Consider the following 8106-nt stretch of genomic DNA (forward strand, 5'->3'; position numbering starts at 1 on the left):
ATTTTAAGACACTGGATGGAGGATAGAGGCTGGGCGGTGGTGAATGGTATGATAACAGGGGGCGAAGAGGGAGAATATACATATTTAAGTTTGGTAGGGGTATCGGTAATAGATTATGTAGTCATGAATTTGCAAAGGTGAGAGAAGACGGAGAGATTCGCAGTGGACGGAAGGTTAAAATCAAACCATCAGCTATTAGGGTTGTTCATAAGGGGAGAGGGCGGCGGATGGCAAGGTGGAGAAGATGTGTCGTTGCGAGAGAGGGTGAGCTGGACGAGAGAGGCGATAGAAAAGTAGATAGATACACGTTTATTTTTCTGCCAGCTGGACTTAAAAAAATTGACTTGCTTACACTTCCATTTTTTTTACAGAATTTTCTTGCGACTATCTCTTGAAAATTACCATCCATCCACACCTTAATCCGCTTGCTTCTATAGACTAACCTTCCTCGCTGCGCCACGTCACGCCTCGCACACAAGTCGCTCTTTTCTCGCTATGCCTCGCATTACCAGCCTCTGCCTCCGCGGCTAACACCTAATACGTAACTACCATTTACAATATTTACAGTTTTTTTACATCTACTCACTCTGCTATTTACAATCTTTTTTCCTCCATTCCTCTTCCTCCTTCCTTCTCTTATCCTCCATGCTTATCTCACTCCTTTCCACCTATGCACACTCCGCCAACCAGTGCTCAACTTTTGAATCCCCCTTCCCGCACAATTCACACATTCTGTTTTCTCTAGAAAGCCAGAACCTATTATAATTCTCCATGCAACCGCATTTCATTCTCGCTATAAGTTCCTGACTCCCTTGCTCTCCTTTCTCACATAAATATTGTGCTCTCTCCCTTGGCATAATCCATGTATATTTTCCGTTAAACCTTGAATCTCTTATTCTCTCCTCTCCTGCTTCCTTCTCTTTCTCCATGTCGTTTCTCTTATCCAACTCATGTACCCTCCTTCTTTTCTCGTGCATCTTTCTCTCAATCCATTCGTTCTAAAAAACCTTTCCCTTTGCACCTCCATCTTTGCACCACTGCGTCAGATCTCCTTCTCACACCAACACTTTCTAACCGATAGAGAAGTATTAGAAGCACTTATGGAAGGTGCGCTTTGAAGGAGAGTCATTGGAAGAGAAAGTAAAGAGTGTGTGCAAAAGAGATTTTCAGGAAAAAGGAGAAAGAAATGGTAACGCCTTGGTGGGATAGGAAATGTAAAAAGATGAAAACGAAAGTGAAAAGGAAGTAAAAAAGTGGATAGAGAAAACTGCCCAATTGGAGGAATACGTAAAATTGAGAAAGAATTTCAGATTGAGGTGTAAGAGTAAGGAACACGAAAAGGAGAAATGTCTGGAAGAGGAGTTGAAAAGTGTTAAGACAGAACGAATGTTCGGAAGATAATAAATTGATTACGAAGCGTAGAGTCGGGATAAGCGAGAGATGAGGAAGAATTTAGAACGAATGGATTGTAGATGGATGAAGTGAAAAGGATGCACGATCAAGGAAAGAAGGTATATGAGATGGGTAAGATCGACGACATATAGAGAGAAAAGGCAGAAGGGGAGGAGAGAAAAAGGGAGTCAAGGTTTATTAGGAACTATTGGGGGAACTATAAGTCAGGAGCTTAAACGAGGAAGAGATGCGGATGCATGGATCATCTTAATAGTTTCTGGCTTTCCAGAGAGAAGAGGATTTATAAATTGTGCGGGAACAGGGATGCAAAAGTAGAGCAGTGGTTGGAGGAGTGTGATGAGGTGGAAAGCAGTAAGATTTGTAAGTATGGAGGTGTTCTTGCATAAAACGGGGTGACAAAAGGGCAGTAGCACATGTGAAGGGGGTGTTGGATAAGATGGAGAGGAAGAGAAGGAAGGAGGAAGAAGTTGGTTTTTAGAAGTTAGTTGTAAGAAAATGGAAGTGTATGCAAGTCAATTTTTTAAGGCCAGCAGGCTGAACAATAAACGTTCCTCTATCTATCTATGAGATTGAAAAGTTTCCTAGTTCGCTGTTCTTCAAATTGATAAGCGCACCTCTCATGGATGTTCCCTATGAAGGGGATCGTTTTCAGGTGGATTGTGACTTTCTTAATTTTCTGTGCGTTAAGGATTTCCAGCTTAAGCTCTGTGTATTTCTGGAAATTCGAAGTCTATCGCATTTGAATGTTGTTATTTAAAAGAACACTTATGTCTTTAATTCTTAGATGTTTATCACGCTTATTTCACAACAGGACCTCCAGTCGATTATTTCAGACTGAGTGGTTTGTCAAGATAGTTCAGTCTTAGTAGAGGAGATAAGTTTATTCTATAATACTCTTATATTATAGGGAAAGTTTATTCTATAATACTCTTATATTATAGGGAATATCTCTTATAATCTAAGGACTTCGAATAAACAGTCTGGATGCACTGAGAGAAACGCTTGTTGATAATCGATATAGGCGATAAGGCAATATATGTTTCGCATGCAACACGACCACACTATCAATCGTCACAAAGTCCTTGCAACCACATGAGCTTTAGCATCAACCCTTCTGCTCTTCTCTGAGGACACTGTTATCCTCACAATCTTTTGAATGAAATCAGATATAATAGTCGTGAGACGTTTGTAAATAGTTGAGAGACAGTCAATTGGTCCTTAGCCTCTAGGACTATTGGCATCCACCTTTTAGGGAATCATTTACGTGACAACTTCGAAATGTTCTACATTTATTTATTCTAACCTTCATGTGGACATAATTGGAAAACTGTTTAGTGACATGAATCAATTGCTGCAGTTTCTAGTTGGAGTAACCTTGTAACTTCTGGTTGACCATTTGCAGAACATGGGTAGGCTGATGACCGTCCTCATTGTCATGTATTTTGAACACATAGAACTATCTATTTATTTTTTGTTCAATGAGTTTGACGCTAAACATAACAATAATGCAATGTAGAAGTTTTCTAGACAAATATCCGTTGAAAAGAGTATTAATCTAGTTATCATTAGTTGTGTATGATCAAAATACTTTATGTTTGCGGCGCAATTGGAATGTATACGTCATCCATTCATGCTCTTTCTGTCCTAGAAGGTAAGCAATAATGCAAAATCTAAAATATCATGATATGTTGAAAACTATTTAATTTATTACTTCGTATTAAAGATAATTTTGAAGACTTATGTAATTTAATCGCAAACCTAAACTAATTTTATGAATGGTAAGTCATAATATACACAATTTCGATGTTGTACGCGACTAATTGGAAAACAATAATAATATTCAAACTTCTGAATTCTTAATATTTAAATTCTGCTGAGATAAAAATTTGTAAATGTGATTATAAATTATAATTATATTTTGTGCAGATTTTTTCCTTAAAACTCAGTAAGACAAAATAATAGATTTTTTCTAAAATGGCTGGATCGATTCTTTGAAAATAATTTAGTCTTAAATAGTTTTTCGGATTTCAAGCAGCTGTAAGCCAAAACAAAATCCCATTTTCAAGTAACTTTCAGTTAAAATAGGTAAAAAAAAACAGTTAAAATCGGTTTTACTTTTCTTTTTATAATATTATACAAAAGTAACATAGGATACAATTAATACAAATATCAGTAAAATACTATAAAAATAAATAAAAATTCGAACTAAATACACTTTATATTACATAAAATTTCTCATTTCACAATAATATATAATAAAACCAATATTGGGCGCCCCTTCAGTAGTGGACCTCCCTCTCTAACTCTGGTTTGTGAATATGAAATATGATAATCAATTTTATGATTCTGTAAAGCCTATAGACAAACATTTTACAAAGCTTAAGATGAACAAAATCTGAGAAGTTATTATTACTAATTATTATGTAATCGTGTAACAAATTATAATTCGGACAGTAAAAATTAAGGACACGTCTAATATTATCCACCAGATTGAAACAGTATTGTCTTCGTGCCGCTGGATCTGCATTCTTCAAGCACCGGTTTAGATTTTTATAATTGTAATTATAAATTAAAAACTTGAAATGCCTTTTTTTAGTCGCATATTGGATTTTTGACTGTACCACGGTTCAAATGTCCATTTTTTGACATTCAAAGCGCGTCCAATCTCGGTTTGAAATCGAATGGAATCTCTTTGCGCAAGCTCCAAGCTGTTTCCGTGGGTATATCCAATTTTGTAAGGGAATGAAATTTGTATATAACACAGCCCCACAAAAAACGAAGTTTCGACGGATCGGACTAACCAATTTTCACGTATTTTGGTTCGCTGAACCTGAACCCGAACTAGGATTTCCGAAGATATCTCTTTTTTTTCCTCATAACTTTAAAATTTCCTAACCTTAAAAAACACTTTTTTCTTACATTTCTTAGCTCCGCAAAAAAAAAAATATTAAGAGGTCCGACGGGCCTAACTAGTCAATTCTTAGGTATTTTGGGTCGCGGAAACCGAATCCTAAGTTAGAATTCTAAATTTAAACCATGTTTATCTTGCTAACCTCATATTTTCAAACCTGAAGAAGAAGAATTGACTAGTTTAGTCCGTCGAAACTCCTACATTTTTGTGGGGGTGTGTTATTGAGGCGCTGCGCAGTAGCGCAACAAAACTCATTTAGAAAAATTCATTTTTATCCTGCACTGTCCATTTGATTTAAACTCTTTTAACAATATAAGCTTTATATTTCAAAAGAATTTGTTTTCAAATTTTTTATAAAAATTTCTTTAAATTTTTGGATTTATTAAAGGAGGTCTTATCTGTATGATAAAACTATCGAGAAATAATTTCCGGTGGGTGAGAATAATTTAAAAAATTGTTTATTACGTTATAAGCAAATTGTTTATTACTTCATAAACAAATTAATGAATAAAAATTATTTTTCGATTGGAAATGTTTAGCTCTTTGAAATACAAATTTTTGATAAAGAATTTGACATAAATTAGGATATAAATACGATTAATTGAAAGTAGATATTGCTTGGTAATTCTTAAAACAATTTTTGTAAACAAATTAACAGTTTGGCTTTTTTTCGAACGAATATGCTCAGTTTTTTCCGAAATCAACTAAGAATCTCTTTAAATGAATAAGAACTGTTTTTCATTTAAAAATTATCACAGCAAGAGGCATCCGGATCATAGTATTAGTAGAATCCGTAAAAATGGGCCTATTCTTTGAAAAATATCCAAACTCTGTATTTTCGTACAAAAAAAAGTATCATATCAAAGAGTCATAGGAAAGACATTTTTACATGATTCCTTAAAAAACGAGCCTACTTCTTGAAAAATAGCTTTACTAGGAATATATTTATGAAAATCGTTAAAATAATTGATTCTTATTGTAAAGTTGAAAACTATCATGGCAAAGAGTCATCGGAAAGACATTCTTTGATGCCAAGTAGCATATATTTTCAATTTATCGTAATATAAATGTGATACAAAAACTCTGAATTTCAATGCGCTTTAGTTATTCCGAGCCACTGAAAATTATTTCTGGATTGGTTTAGCACAGATATAAGAACTCCTTCGATAAATTTGAAAATCTTTAACATCAGCACTTCTAAAGTACTATAATGCGCTATCGAAAAAGAAAATGAGGTCACTCACGGAACTCTAACATAACTCTACTGTAACTCGAAGTAAGCTACCTATTGTGTGCTGCTGGTAAGCGGGTTGCTCGTCGATAAGTGCTCTATACTTTTCGCCACAGGATTGCTTAAATCGCCCCTGAAGTCGCTCATTTTCACAAGAGTAACAAGTTACCAATGATCAAATTTGTACAACTTGCAATTGAGTTTTTCAAAAACTTGTAAAAGCGAGAATATGCGCTTTTTGCAATATTGCTTTTTATGCGAGATGCTGCTACTTTTATGAGGTTGAACAAAATAAAGGTTTAACCCTACTTGTCTGTTGCTCCTGTCGAGACTAATTTGCAGATGATGATGCTTCTGGAGAGGTTTCCTCGGTGTCAATCAGAGAACTGCAGCCTGATATGTATGTTGAGGAGGATGAGGCAGACGAGTTTGCCGACGAGGATGTCCTGATAGTTCAAATTTTACTCTGCTAAGCAACTTTGGGCCCCAAAACGATTTTCCTCCGTTGTGTGGCCCTAATTTGGAATCTACTAGAGTCTTACCAGCTGAGTTAAGTTCTCCGGATCCCGTCGCTTTGAAAATCCTATCGAAATTGAACACCATTTGCGAGAGGTTAGAGAAAGTCGTAGCTAATGGCTCTCAAATGAGCTTAAGCATCCGGACTCAACAATACAATGGTTGAATGTAATTCGACGGTCCTAAATATGTCCGCCAGATACGATTCTCTATCGACCCAGTCGACTCTATCTACAGGCTTGTAAAGTCAAAAGCCAATAAAACCAACATCGAGGACGTTCTTTGCATCAATTGTAACCACCCTCGTGACCTTTATAAGTTACTGAAGGTAGTCGAGGCTAAATTTGGTCATGGTAAGCTTCACGGAAAAGCTTGGATCTTTATGAAATCAATATGGGATAACTACGCGTCAAATACCAATAAAGATCCTTAATTTAAGTGACTTATTTGATCTCGATGCCTCCCTTTCCAGCTAGCCAACTAAGGTAGTCAATTTGGGTCAATCTTGACTTTATATTTTGCCATCGCTGATAAAGCCTTGTAAGTAGCAACACTAGTGTCTTCGAATTATCTACTTCCTTTGGACTCTTCTGCAAAATATTTCTTGGACTGTTGTTCAAGCTCGGCTTTTATCTGGCCCAAGTAATTTTCTTTACAAATCCGCCTAACAGACATTACTCTCTGCTTAGATTTTCAGACATCAGTGGCTGTTCTTTGGGACCCTTTTGCCCCGATATCTTTCTATGTTAATCCACTTAGCTCTTCCGCAATTGTTTTTGATATCTCACCTTCGGGTCTTAACCAAACGCCATCCGAAATATTCAATATTTTTCAATGTTCTTGGGCTGATTTTAAAGTTTTTTGTTCACCGTATCGCAAAAGCTTATGAGATTAAATCGTAAAAATGTACTTTTTGAATTGCAATTACTTGAAGTTGTAACAAAGAAGTTGGAAAAATTGCAATATTATTTTTGGTAAAAAAATATTTTTGTAAAATATATGAAACATATTATCATGAAGTTTCTATGTAATTTCCTCAAAATATATATGAGCCCAAGAACATTGAAAAATGCTGATTATTTCGGAAGTTATTAAAAATTTAAGAAAACATTGATATTTACACTATTTTTGCAATATCTACTTAGAAACTAGACAAATTGGCTTCACCCTGGGCTTATTTTATACATAATTTTGAAAACAATAAACCTTTTAACGAGAAATGTTTTTAGCTCTGGTATAATTAAAATTAAGAGAATTTATTCAGTCATAAAGAAAGAGGTGGCCTTAAACTTTTGCTCGGCAATGTACATCAATAATAGTGGGATTCTCTCAAATCACCAGTTCGGTTTCGGGAAAGGTTTCTCGGCGGCTTCAACTCTGCTCCTTGTATTAGACGAGAGGCTCTCGATCTCTAACTTCTTCTAGTCAATCTAAAATTTAAGGGAATCCCTGGGAAAGAAATGTCTTGGTTTAGTAGCTTTCTCTTGAATAGAAGCCAGCGAGTTGAAAGATCGGACATGCATGTAAGCTGGAAGATCTAGATGCCGGTACCGCACTGTTTTCCCTGGCTTTGAAATTCATCTCGAAGTGGGCCGAAGAGCGAGCTCTTCTTATTAAGCCCGCTAAGTCCGTCATGCTTCCTATAGGCAAGGTTAGAGATGCTTGCTTGCCTAACTTTGCGATATGCGAATCCTTGTTGTTCACCGTAGCATGAGCGAGAAACCCATGTCTGAAAATTCAATCTAGTTAGAGTTTCGAGGATCATGTCTTTGGTACTGTCCCTTTTTCAATATGCGTATACGACATATGGCCCTTGCCTGAATGTCACTTGAGAGGGAGAGAGAATACAGATGGGCACAGATGGGAAGTGCAGCTACGTGTCTTCTCGTAGGGTATTCCGGAATATTTATTTGATAGATTGTCATTTATAGACGATAACACAGGCCGACAAAATTTGACAAAGGTCCGGAACCAGAGACCAGACCTACTATACCCGAAGGTTTTTGCTGCGCTGAATCCGAATCCGACCTCAGAA

At 36.2% G+C, this 8106-nt stretch overlaps 1 protein-coding gene across 6 annotated transcripts in view; it reads left to right on the forward strand.

Annotated features, from left to right (window-relative positions):
- LOC117180358 (ubiquitin-like-conjugating enzyme ATG3) overlaps positions 1 to 8106 on the forward strand; it is a 266878-nt gene that overhangs the window by 90901 nt on the left and 167871 nt on the right. The window lies entirely within an intron of this gene.

The sequence above is a fragment of the Belonocnema kinseyi genome, chromosome 9, assembly GCF_010883055.1.
Source record: "Belonocnema kinseyi isolate 2016_QV_RU_SX_M_011 chromosome 9, B_treatae_v1, whole genome shotgun sequence".
Lineage (NCBI taxonomy): Eukaryota > Metazoa > Arthropoda > Insecta > Hymenoptera > Cynipidae > Belonocnema > Belonocnema kinseyi.